The following is a 14,382-nucleotide window of genomic DNA, read 5'->3' as shown; positions in this document are numbered from 1 at the left end:
TTGGAGTAGCCTTCAGGAGAGGAGGCAAAATATTGTTAACTGGCAGGAATAAATGTCAGACTCTGTGTGTTGGTTTTTGCAGTATATGTCATTTAACCTTTCAAGAAAGCTAAGAGAGAGGTGTGATTGTCCCCATGTTTTCCTCTTAGGAATCAGAGTACTCTGTGGAAGCATGGTAGGCCTCCTCAAAGCTTGATGAGGAAGATGATGCACCTCTGTCTCATACTTATTTATTGCTTCTATCTTTGGTAAGAATATCCTTAGTAGTAAAATGTTATTGCAACTAAATATGCATTCATAGACCCTGAACTTAATACCTTCCTGTGTGTGATTATATACCAGATTGGAAAATGCCAATCTTTTATATTTCTTAAACTTTTATTTGAAGGAATGAGGACCATGTTGGTACTAAAATATTTAACCTTTTTATACACAAAAACTCTATTACTATACCATATCATATTTTATTTAATCCAGCAAATATTTGCAGCAAATATTTAATCAAGGTATTGCTTGATAATTCTAGCTTAGGAACATTGTATGTGTGTGTGCATGTGTGTGTACATGAGTTTGTACAATGGACTGAATGCTTATTATGTCCCCAGATTCATATGTTGAAACTCTAACCCCCAATGTGATAGTACTAGGAGGTACTAGGAATTAGGAAGTGAGGTCTTGGGAGGTCATTCAGTCATGAGAGTGGAGCTCTCATGAATGTGATTAGTGTCCTTAAAAAAGAGATCCCAGAGGGCTCCCTTGCCTTTTCTGTGAGGAGGATGCAGGATAAGAACCAGGAAGTAGTTCCTCACCAAAAACGGAATCTGTTGGCTTGAACTTAAACTTCCCAGCCTCCAGAACTATGAGAAATAAATTTCTGTTGTTTAAGCCATTCAATCTGTGGTATTGTTATGGTAGCCTGCACAGGCTAAGTGAGTGTGTGTGTGTGTCTGTGTGTGTGTGTGTGTGTGTACACGCTTTGATGACTTAGGATAGATTCTAAATGGATGTGCTTTGTAAGATATTTTCTTTTGTTTCTATTTGCTTTTTTCTTTTATACTCCACATAGTCCCCTAACTCTGACTATTGTAAGAGTTACTAGAGAGGATAGCCCTGTCCCTGAGAGGAAAAGAAATGTAATTCCTTCCTTTCATGCCCTCTCTTCCCTGACCTCTTAACATTCTGCGATGAGGACTCTCTGAGGGTCTTGGTACCTCGGATTTTGGTTCATCACTAGTATTGCAGAATGTGTTAGAATAGGAAGGCTTCGGCAGTTCACAATCAGTGCCAGAGTACTCATTAGGAAAGGGCTTCTCTGACTCAGCCAGAGAGGGAGTACATTTCTTGCTCAGAATACTCTAGTGTCATTTTATAAAGCTTTGGATTTACAGAGGCAGTTTGCTTTTAGAAGTGAAAAAGAAGTTCTAAAAGTACTCTGTGAAAAAAATTTCTTTTCACAAGATATACATACAGATCCATTTTCAGGAAAGAGTTTGTATTTTCATACAATTTCACAAACATTTAAAGAAAGAAGAAAAAGGGAAGGTTTATATTTTCTTCCATAGGCTATAGAGTAATATAAGTTTTTGTTTTGTTTAAATTTGGTTCCATGGAATACATGATTTATGTTCATAAAAAGGCTACTTTAATGTCAGAGGTAATGAATATAATAAAATTATTTTTTATAGAATGGCCTCTTTTGTGAGTGCTAAAATAGATATAGCAGTTAGATGCTTCCAAAGAATATATTTTTTTTTAATTTTGGAGATAAAGGAATTTCAAATTAGTTAACAGAGAGAAAGTCGCATTTACTTGATATCCAACTAGTAACAGCAACTTCATAATAAGAGCTAACATATAGTGATTACTAGGGCTTCCCAGGTGGGGCTAGTGGTAAGGAACCTGCCTGCCAATGCAGAAGACAAAAGAGACAGTTTTGATCCCTGGGTTGGGAAGATCCCCTGAAGGAGGACATGGCAACTCACTCCAGTATTCTTGCTGGAGAATTCCAGGGACAGAGAAGCCTGGTGGGCTACAGTCCATAGGGTCCCAAAGAGTTGGACACGACTGAAGCGACTTAGCACACATGCATGTTGATTATTTATTCAGTGTTAGGATCTATTCTAAGAGCTCTACAGATGTTTGCTTATTTAATCTTCCCACCAGTCCTACGAGGTAGGTATTATTGTTATTCAAATTTTACATTTAAGAAAGCTTTCATACAAGTATCCGCTTACCTATCTCATATCCCGTTTTAATGAGACTAGATTTGAATGGCCACAATTGTGCTCAAGATTCATCCTCTGAACCATGGGGTCACGCTGCCTTTTTCTGATTTGACCATGAGCAGTATTTTAAAACTTTGCTATGAAGGTGTAGATCTATCTTTTAGGACATTTAATCTATTAAAAAAAGGTACCATTTTCTTGTCTCAGCCTTTTTTCCAGCTGCCTTTTCATTTTTATACTTTTTAATTTAGCCTGTGTCCACAAAGATGTTAGGACTAGTAAGGATGTGTGTTAGTCACTCAGTCGTGTCCGACTCTTTGTGACACCATGGACTGTACAGCCTGCCAGGCTTTTCTGTCCATGGGATTTTCCAGGCAAGGATACTGGAGTGGGTTGCCATTTCCTTCTCCAGGGGTTCTTACCGACCCAGGGATCAAACCCGGGTCTCCTGCATTGCAGTCAGATGCTTTACTGTCTGAGCTACTAGGGAAGCCCTGTAAGGATGAGCTCTTTTCATAGTAGGTGCTTAATAAATGTCTCTTAAATGGATTAAAATGCAGGATCTCTGGTGGCTCAGTGGTAAAGAATCTGCCTGCAATACAGGAGCCGCAGGAGACTTGGGTTCGATTCCTGGATCAGGCAGATACTCTGGAGGAGGGCATGGCAATCCAGTCCAGTGTTCTTGCCTGGAGAATCTCATGGACAGAGGAGCCTGGTAGACTTTTGGGATCTTAGTTCCCTGATCAGGGATTGAACCGCACCCCTGACAATGAAAGTGCCAGTCCTAACCACTGGACTGCCAGGGAAGTCCCATAATCCTTAGTCTTTTATTGTTTAGCCATTCTTAATCTAAAGTTAATAACTGCTGTTTTGTAACTGTTCTCCGTTCAAAGAGCCAATGTGGTTTCTGTCTCCAGACTGGATACTGACTGATGAAAAGGTCCATCAGTTTCCTCTGAAATTTTACATAGGGATTCTAGAGAAAAAAGATCATTCTCTCCTTACAGAATTGAGAGCCGTAAACATAAAGTAAGCTTGAAGCCATGGTTCCCAAGCGCAGAGAAGCTATTTTGAGTTAAAAAAACACACACACACAAAGATGAGGTCATGCATAGAGATAAATATATGTGAGAGACAAGCGAAGATGGAGAGAATTCTGATGAAGTCATTTGATTCCTTAGAACCAGCCTTGCTTGAAGACAGTTTTCCAGTCATATTATCAGTAAATTCCCTTTATTTTTTTTAAGCAAGTTTAAGTTAGATTTATGTCTCTTGAAATTGAAAGAACACTGATTATATTAGAAAGTAGTTTTACCACTGAAGAAGTAAGCACTCATTCATTCATTTTTTGGTTTTAACAGTATCTTTAGTTTTTAAAATGATCACTTATTTAACTCTTGTTCACAGTCTCCCAAAAGCAGACTCAGAAGGTGTCTGCTGTGAGCCCTTCTTCACTGAAGGGGGATTGGGGCATGCATTGCAGTGTCCATCTCAGGGACACCTACCTTAGTCTGAGAACCTTCCTTAGTGACCACCACAAATGACACACAATCATATATTGGAGTTGTCCAACTCCAAAAAAGTTTAAGAGTCCAAAGAGGGGAGGTGTTAACAAACCTTTATGGTATCTCTCCATATTATGCACGAAGGATCATGGTGGATGTTAGGGACACAAAACTAAATAAACTCCCACATTTTAAAGGAGACTGTATCAACTGTGTGCTTTATATTCTGTATTCTTTTGGTTTGACATCTGGGGCCTTGCTGACCCTAGAAGGGTCACACCCCCATCACCTTCCTTATCAGGTTCTCATACTCTGGGCCACCTGTCATTATCGTTTGAGGCCATGTACCAGACATCTAGGGATAGCTGTCAGTGTTAGTCACTCAGTCTTGTCCAACTGTGACCCCATGGACTAGCCCGCCAGGCTCCTCTGTCCATGGAATTCTTCAGGTGAAAATACTGGGATGGGTTGCCATTTCCTTCTTTAGGGGATCTTCTCCACCCAGGGATCAAACCCAGGTCTTCTGCACTGCAGGCAGATTCTTTACCTCTGATTCACCAGGAATAGCTGCTAGCCCCAATGCCTGCTGAAAGTAATCAAGCCAGCCAATCTTAAGCCTGCTTACCCTATTTTGTTCCTTCCTTTGAAAACTACAATAAACATCCTAGCTCATGGTTTTTCCCTCCCCCGCTGCCTCCTGACAGAGCTCGGTGCTTCTCTGAATCTCCCTCTGTGGTGTGGCATAGCATGACCCCTCCTCTTGGGATCTGTGAATATTACAAACCGTGTCTCTTTGGCGGCAATTATCGCCTGACCTACTGATCTTTACTGAACCTCCAGTGTCCTGTTTCTATACTATATTTAAAAACAGACACCATATTAGGGCAATTTTTTAAAATGTTTCCCAGTCTTAATTAATCATTGGAAAAGAGGGCATGCCCACCTATTCACCTCTGCATCCTTATCAGTAACTCAGCTGCTGTTAGATATTTATCCCCCTGGATTTCCAAACAGTGTTCATCTCATATCGCTTATATTAATTGCTTCTATCTGAGTTCTACCAACTCCACTCTACTTCAGGCTCTTACTGACTGTCCCCTAGGCTCACTTTTCTGATCATCCACTTCATCTTTCCTTCTTTCAGGCTTTTGTTCATGGTCAGTTCAAATGGCACCAGACCCACAAAGCCTCTCTTGACCCTCTCAACTAGGTGTAGGCCTTCCCTTTTATGAACTGCCACACTGACTTTTTTCAAATTTAATCACATACTTAACCTCTTGTTCTAGTCATCTGTGGCCTTGTTTTAGCTCTCTATCAGACTGTGAACCCTTTAAAGGAGAGAGCCATAAACACCTCTATATTCTTAGCTCCTGGGCTTCCCCAGTGGCTCAGTGGTGAAGAATCCACCTGCAATGCGGGAGCCACAGGAAAAGTGAGTTCTACCCCTGGGTCAGGAAGATCCACTGGAGGAGGAAGTGGCAACCCACTCCAGTATTCTTGCCTGAAAAATTCCATGGACAGAGGAGCCTAATGGGCTACAGTCCAAAGTGTCACAAAGAGTCAGGCACTACCCAGTGACTGAACACACATTCTTAGTTCCCAGCACAGTGCCTGGTAGCAGGTGTTCCATATTGTTGAATGCATAGAAGAATTTGTTGTTGTTGTTCAGTCCCTAAGTCGTGTCCAACTCTGCCACCCCATGGACTGCAGTATAGAAAAATACTGGACTGTAAATTCCTTGAAGTCAGGGACCATGTTTTACCTCTCTTTGTTTATCTTGCCACAAGATCTTGCCTATAGTTGATGTATAAATAGTGAGTTGAGTAAGCCGGTAAGGGATGTGGAATAGGTTGTATTAATAATCCCATTTGAAGGATAACAAAACTGAGATTTAGGGAAGTTAATGCTCTTCCCAAGGTCACCAAGTTAGTGTGAAGTAGTGTAGCTGGATTAGAACCAGGCACTTTGCCACCTACTCCACCAAAACTTCTCACTACTTACCATCACAATAATAGCTTACATCCTGAGTCATTCTTACATCCTAGGAGTTAAGGATGTCCTTTCATGGGGTAAGATCTCATTCTCTATAGTATATGTTTTTGTGGATTGAATGTTTATGTCGCCCCAAAATTCTTACGTTCAATTCTATTAGGAGGTAGGGCCTTTGGGAGATAATTGGGTCATGAGAGTAGAACCCTCATGATGGGATTATTGACTTTATAAAAAGAGGCTACACAGGGAAGCCTGGTGTGCTGCAGTCCATGAGGTTGCAAAGAGTCAGACATGACTGAGCAACTGAACTGAACTGAACAGCTAGCTTACTCTCTTTCCATCATCTGAGGACACAAGGAGAAGTCACTTGTCTCTAACCCACGTAAGGGCTCTCACTAGAAATGAGACCACGCTGACACTTTGATCTCAGACTTCCAGCCTCCAGAATGATGAGAGTTAAATGCTTGTTGATAAGCCACCTAATTTATGGCATTTTGTTATAATGGCCCTAACTAACAATGACATGTGTTTTTGAAACCCTCTTGATTTTCATAAGATTAGAAATGTATCATGACCTTTATTGACAACAGATACTTTGATATGTCTCCATTATCAATCTAGTAAAAAGTGAAGATTTAGAATAGCATTTCTGCATAAGATGAGGAATTGGCAGTTATGAAGAATTTAGCATTATTTTCTTGAGAATAACATATTGTAAGTTGATCTGAATCTTTTTGAATTCCCAGAATTTTGACTGGCTGGGTTTATTCCATTACCACCACCCGCCCCCTCCACAACCTTGGCAATATCTCATGAGCTATTGATAAATTATTAAGCTCTGAAGCAAACTGAAGTGCCAGGATTAACCATAAAGCTGTGTATTCATCAAGGTCTAGTCAAGAGGCAGAAAACACAATGGGTTATTTTGATGGCAAAAAATGTAATATGAACAACTGTTGACTAGATATAAAGAATCTTTACCTGAAAAGATAGAAGCAGCACTCAGCATCATGGATGCAGCAGGAAAGCAATGGCTACCCAAGGACTAGGGGAACGAAGTAAAGAATTTGAAATTATTAAAAACCTAAAAACCTAGAAACTTGGAGGAGAAGCCCCTGGAGCTGAAAGTCAGGTCTCTGAGGAGGGGTGCTGTTAGACTTGTGTGTTGAAAAGTATACCTGGGGTTGTTTTTAATCGGGTATGGTAAGACATGCAGACAGAAATGATTTTCATGCAGGAGAAAGTTTATACTTACTGATGTCTGGGAACAGACAGCACAACATTCTATGCAGGGTCACATAGGGAAGCACCAGGGTGGGTCAGGAGACCGCTGGCACAAGCTTTTATTGTGATCTCTTCAGGAAAAGCAAGGCAGGGCACATTAAACAGTTTAGGATTGAGTAGTTTGAATAATTTATTCAGGCCCTGGGCTATAGGAGTGGTTTCTAGCTATAAGTACTGACTCTAGAGTGATTTGGGGCAGGGGGAATATTGGCTTGGGTGTGAGAGTTTGATAAAGGAAGTTTTTGGGGTATGGTCTCTGGATTGGTTGCTTTGTATATAAAGGTATGTTCATGGCAAGTTGTTTGCCATCTCTAGAAATTAGCTAACGCTGGGAAAAGCAGTCCTCTGGGGTCTGCAAGCCCCTCACCCCAGTGTCAAAGCATCATAAAATATAAAAACTAAAAATAATGATTAATACAACTGGGCTGACTATGGAAAATAATATGGAGGTTCCTTAAAAAAACTAAAAATAGAGTTGCCACATGATTCTGTGATCCCACTCCTGGACATATATCCAGAGAAAACTTTAATTCAAAAAGATATGTGTACCCCAATAGCAGCACTATTACAATCGCCAAGACATAGAAACAACCTAAATGTCCAAGAATGGACAAAGAAGATGTGGTGTACTGCCGGGATCCAGCCTCGGCAGAGTCCAGGGATACCCTCAGGATGAGCAGCATTGGTGAGAAAAGAAAGAAAAACAGGCGAGTCGAGTCTTGGTAGAGTGCAGGATCAAGACTGCTTTATTTTTCTACATCAGTGCTTATATATACCCTAAAACCAGCAATACTAAAAAGGGAGGAGGGATTGTCTTGATAAAATTGTGCCAGGAATGCAGTCATAGACCATCTTCTAGAACAGTCAGTACCTTTACGCATAACTCTTAAACAATGGGCTCTTAAGACATCAAGGCCACAAGGCATGAGAAATGGCTTTATTTGTGAATCAGTTAGTCAACTGTAAAAACTATTAGCAAGCCTTATCTTGGGAGCCTCAGTTCTGGGCAGACTTTGTGACTCCCTAGGTAGCATGGTATCTGTTTCTGGGCTCTACCCCCATACATCTGCAGAGATAATTTTCTACACTAATACTATATGCTTATTCATTTTGTTTCCGGAGAAGGCAATGTCAACCCACTCCAGAACTCTTGCCTGAAAAATCCCACAGATGAAGGATCCTGGTAGGCTGCAGTCCATGGGGTCGCTACGAGTCAGATACGACTGAGCGACTTCACTTTCACTTTTCACTTTCACACATTGAAGAAGGAAATGGCAACCCACTCCAGTGTTCTTGCCTGGAGAATCCCAGGGATGGGGGAGTCTGGTGGGCTGCCGTCTTTGGGGTCACACAGAGTCGGACACGACTGAAGTGACTTAGCAGCAGCAGCATTCATTTTGTTATCAACCTTTATCTCTATGTTTTCTTCTAGTGTACTCCCAGGCACACCATAGACAGGGGGCAGGGAGACATATCAGCAAGCCCTGGTATGTGACCTTGAGGGCCAAGAGTCTCATGAGCTCCCTCCAGATCTCACTGTAAGGGGCCCTTCTAAACTCGTGAAAGGCTTTGGATCTATTTTGCTTGTGGAGTGTTTAGGCCTATTGTTAGCAGATTTAGTTTTATGCCAGGGGCACTTTGTGCAGTGAGCATTCCAAATTCTAAATTGACATTTATAACCCCAACAGAGCCAGAAGGGTTAGGATGTTCTGTGTAAAAATATTTTCTTCATTCCTGGCCTGTTTATAGGGCCCATACACCCCCAGGGACTGTATTGCTGGCATGCAAAGGCTTCAAGGGGGATATTTGAGCAGGAGTCAGAATTCTTAGAAAGCACAGGGGACTACCAAGCATCAGAAGAAGAAAAGATGGAGGCCCAGGAGTGGATGATGGGGCAGCCCCGAGAAATCCCCGGAGGTCTGGATGGCCTTGCGTGCCAGCTCCTCAAGCCAAGACCTTGTCATGGGCGGGGTCTCTCATGCCGGCTCCCGACAGTGTACACCTCAGAATACAACGGAATACTACTCAGCCATAAAAAGAATAAATAATGCCATTTATAGCAACATGGGTGGACCTAGAGATAATCATACGGAGTGAAGGAAGTCAGACAACAAATATCATATCATATCATTTATATGTGGAATCTAAAATACAACAGAAATGAACTTATTTATGAAGCAGAAACAATCTCGCAGATATGGAAAGCAAACTTACGGTAACCTAAGGGGAAGGGGGGAGATGGATAAATTAGGAGTTAGGGATTAGCACATACAAGCTACCATATATAAAAAGATAACAAAGTCCTACTGTAGAGCACAGGGAATTATACTCAATATCCTATAATAAACCATAATGGAAAAGAATATGAATGAGAATATATATAACTGAATCATTTTGCTATACACCAGAAACAAGCACAACACTGTAAATCAACTGTACTTCCAAAAAATATACATCTCCATCAAAAAAATAATAAAGTGTATAATTTAATGGTAAAAAATACAGCTGGGCTGGTATTTCTGAGTTCCAAGGGCCTCAAGCTGCTTTCCGTTCCGTTCCGTCGCTCAGTCGTGTCCGACTCTTTGCGACCCCGTGGACTGTATCCTACCAGGCTTCTCCGTCCATGGGATTCTCCAGGCAAGAATACTGGAGTGGGTTACCGTTTCCTTCTCCAGGGGATCTTCTCGACCCAGGGATCGAACCCAGGTCTCCTGCATTGGAGGCAGATGCTTTAACCTCTGAGCCACCAGGGAAGCCCTGAACTATAAATATACCTCCTCCCTCCTTTGGGGTCAGAGAGGGTAGCTAACATATACCTCTCAAAGAGGAGACAGTTTCTGCCCTATTCACTAAACTTAATAACAGTTCAAAGACTCTACAGTAGAAGTGATTGCTTATGTATTCTCGATATCCTAAAAGAATATACACACCTAGCTCCTTACCTCACTTGAAGACTTTCTCTTCTAGATTTTAGGTTCATTACTAAATATCATATATCTGTGGATAGCAAAGATGTGAAGCTACTTTTTAAACTGGAGACAAAAATGGGGGCCTGTGATGAGCATTATAGTTACTTTCTATCTCCTCTCTGTTTCCTCTGTCCCCCCCACCATTGCCTCTCCACCAGGAGATCTCAGGGAAAAAAAAAAGCAAAAGCAAAAAACATTTACCCACAATAATTGCCAGCTGACATTGTGAAAGGATATTTTTAATTTCTAGAATTTTGCTTCTCCAGAATTTGAACTCTTATGATATGAGTTGGCTGAAAAACAGAGCCCAAGACAAAGCATTCATGTGAATGTTTTATTGTGGGGCAGGGTTGGGGGGAGGCTGGGGCAATCCCTGGACAGCAGGAGTGAGGGAAAAGGGTGTGTGAGGCAGAGAGGGAGGGTGGATCATTACTGCCCTGGCCACAGGCTTCAAAAGAAAACAGCTGGTACTATGGTCCCATTAGCTGTCTCCAGGTGGGCCATTTGGAGCCCCTGCATGTTGAAGCAGTTCTTTGTGAGAAAGAAGTGAATTTATCTGTTGATTTCCTCCTTATGACTCTCATCGGTCAAAATTTGCCCCAAATTTGTTGTGTTACTTGACCCCATTGGACATCCAATGGGAAATTTGTATCCCATGCTTCACAGCCCAGAGCCTCTGTAAGTCTGTAAGAGCTTCTATGATGGAAGTCACACTAGCCTCCAGTCTTCCACTTAAAAGGATGTTACTTCAGCAGTGCTTGGAGCAGAGGCAATGGTGGCAGGGGCCAGATTTTTTAAGTGACAAGTGGCAAAGAGACCATGTGAGGATGCACATAAATTGCATCTGATGTTGAAAGTAATGTGATTGTTCAGTCACTAAGCTGTGTCTGATTCCTTGTGACCCCATGGACTGCAGCACGCCAGGCTTCCCTGTCCTTCGCTATCTCCTGGAATTTGCTCAAATTAGTGTGCTATTAATTTGCTATTAATGAGTCAGAGATGCTATCTAACTATCTCATCTTCTGCCACCTTCTCCTTTTGCATTCAATCTTTCCCAGCATCAGGGTCATTTCAGATGAGTCAGTTCTTCCCATCAGATGGCCAAGCTATTGGAGCTTCAGCATCAGCCCTTCCAGTGAATATTCAGGGTTGATTTCCTTTAGAATTGACTGGTTTGGTCTCCTTGTTCTCCAAGGGACTCTCAAGAGTCTTCTCCAGCAGCACAATTTGAAGGCATCAATTCTTTGGCACTCAGACTTCTTTATGGTCCAACTCTCACATCCTTACATGACTACTGGAAAAACCATAGCTTTGACTGTACGAACCTTTGTCAACAAAGTGACATCTCTGCTTTTTAATATGCTGTTAGGTTTGTCATGGCTTTTCTTCCAAGGAGCAAACATCTTTTAATTTCATGGCTGCAGTCACTGTCTGTTCTGATTTTGGAGCCCGGGAAAATAAAATATGTCACTGTTTCCACTTTTCCATCTATTAATGGTAAGGAGTAAATCAGAGGTTGGAAATATTTGTAAATACAAATGAAAGTAATTGGAGAGATGAAAAGTTCCAGGACCATATGTCTGGAACATGGATTTATAGAGCATGTGAGACAGAAGTCTCTAGCAACACATGGAACAAGAGTGTGTTGTGCTAGGGGAAGGGGCGTGGAGGGGCAGGGCAGCCCTGCCTCAGGAGACAGGAGACGCAGTCCCAGTGCCCTGTCTTCCCTTAGCTGTGGCATTATCTTGAATTTGTTTCTTCCCTCTGAGCCTCTGTTGCCTTATTTAAGAAATGAAAGAGAATAAAAGCTGACACTTTTCAGGCCTAAGATATATGTTTCAGAGAAACCATTTTGCAGGAGTAATTTACACGTACAATCTTCTCAAATTTTACTATAAAAAAATGAGGAATTATAGTTAAGAGCATCACCAGACAGAAACTCATTTTTAACTTAATACATGTACTAATGGATCTGACAATGAGCTACTGCCCTGGGCAGTCAGCCAATCTGACTCTAGGCCTGACTCTGTCAGCAGAAAGCTATCAGTTCAGTTCAGTTCAGTTGCTCAGTCGTGTCCAACTCTTTGCGACCCCATGAATTGCAGCACACCAGGCCTCCCTGTCCATCACCAACTCCCAGAGTTTACCCAAACTCATGTCCATTGAGTCAGTGATGCCATCTAACCATCTCATCCTCTGTTGTTGCCTTCTCCTCCTGCCTTCAATCTTTCCCACCATCGGGGTCTTTTTAAATGGGTCAGCTCTTCGCATCAGGTGGCCAAAATACTGGAGTTTCAGCTTTAACATCAGTCCTTCAAATGAACACCCAGGACTGATTTCCCTTAGGATGGACTGGTTGGATCTCCTTGCAGTCAAAGGGACTCTCAAGAGTCTTCTCTAGCACCACAGTTCAAAAGCATCAATTCTTCTGTGTTCAGCCCTCTTTATACTCCAACTCTCACATCCATACATAACCACTGGAAAAACCATAGCCTTGACTAGACAGACCTATATCGACAAAGTAATGTCTCTGCTTTTTAATATGCTGTCTAGGTTGGTCATAACTTTCCTTCCAAGGAGTAAGCATCTTTTAATTTCATGGTTGCAATCACCATCTGCAGTGATTTTGGAGCCCAAAAAAATAAAGTCAGCCACTGTTTCCACTCTTTCCCCATCCATTTGCGACGAAGTGAAGGGACCAGATGCCATGATTTTTGTTTTCTGAATGTTGAGCTTTAAGCCAACTTTTTCACACTCCTCTTTCACTTTCAACAAGAAGCTCTTTAGTTCTTCTTCACTTTCTGCCATAAAGGTGGTATCATCTGCATATCTGAGGTTATTAATATTTCTCCCAGCAATCTTAATTCCAGCTTGTGCTTCATCCACCCCAGCATTTCTCATGATGTACTCTGCATATAAGTTAAATAAGCAGGGTGACAATATACAGCCTTGATGTACTCCTTTTCCTATTTGGAACCAGTCTGTGGTTCCATGTCCAATTCTAACTGTTGCTTCCTGACCTGCATACAGGTTTCTCAAGAGGCAGGTCAGGTGGTCTGGTATTCCCATCTCTTTCAGAATTTTCCACAGTTTATTGTGATCCACACAGCCAAAGGCTTTGGCATAGTCAATAAAGCAGAAATAGATGTTTTTCTGGAACTCTTTTGCTTTTTTGATGATCCAGCGAATGTTGGCAATTTGATCTCTGGTTCCTCTGCCTTTTCTAAAACCAGCTTGAACATCTGGAAGTTCATGATTCATATATTGCTGAAGCCTGGCTTGGAGAATTTTGAGTATTACTTTACTAGTGTGAGAGATGAATGCAATTGTGTGGTAGTTTGAACATTCTTTGGTGTTGCCTTCCTTTGGGATTGCAATGAAAAGTGACCTTTTCCAGTCCTGTGGCCACTGCTGAGTTTTCCAAATTTGCTGACAAAGCCATAAGATCACCATAAATCAGTAGACATTTGCCTGTGGGCTTCATCAAAGCAAATGCTCTGGTCTCCTGTCACATTGGTCAGAGTCCCAGTGTTTGCACAGACTACCTGTGTGACCTCGGCACGTTACTGAACTTCTCTGACTCTTTTTCCTTCTCTGTCTAGTGGGGCTGACATGAGCAAATGCACATGAAATGTATGACATAAGTGTACACACTCAAGGGTTTCTTTAGTATTTCTTTAGTTGTAAAAAGAGGAAGTTAGATCTGTAGATCCCAGGGACACATTCTACTTTAACATTCCATGATTCCATACCCTGATTCATTATTTAGTCACTCCAAATGCTTAATGAGCATTTATTACATATGCAGTCTGGGCCACCTTGCCTTCAGGCCCATCCAACCTGGTTGAGACAGTCACATAAGATTAGAAACCACACACAATAATTTACACTACTGTAACAAGGAGTGATACCTTAAAATCATAGTACATTTTATTTATAGAGTACTAAGGGGTCTGGTCAAGAAACACCTGGAGTAACTGGCAAATTTGGCCTTGGAGCATGGAATGAAGCAGGGCAAAGGCTAATAGAGTTTTGTCAAGAGAATTCACTGGTCATAGCAAACACCCTCTTCCAACAACACAAGAGAAGACTCTACACATGGACATCACCAGATGGTCAACACCGAAATCAGATTGATTATATTATCTGCAGCCAAAGATGGAGAAGCTGTATACAGTTAGCAAAAACAAGACCAGGAGCTGACTGTGGCTCAGATCATGAACTCCTTATTGCGAAGTTCAGACTTAAATTGAAGAAAGTAGGGAAAACCACTAGACCATTCAGATATGACCTCAATCAAATCCCTTATGATTATACAGTGGAAGTGAGAAATAGATTTAAGGGACTAGATCTGATAGATAGAGTGCCTGATGAACTCTGGATGGAGGTTCGTGACATTGTACAGGA

This window comes from Moschus berezovskii, chromosome 5 (assembly GCF_049115385.1).
Source record: "Moschus berezovskii isolate FMDL1 chromosome 5, NW_MosBer_1.0, whole genome shotgun sequence".
In the NCBI taxonomy this organism is placed as follows: domain Eukaryota; kingdom Metazoa; phylum Chordata; class Mammalia; order Artiodactyla; family Moschidae; genus Moschus; species Moschus berezovskii.
Note: the sequence above shows the minus strand (reverse complement) of the source record.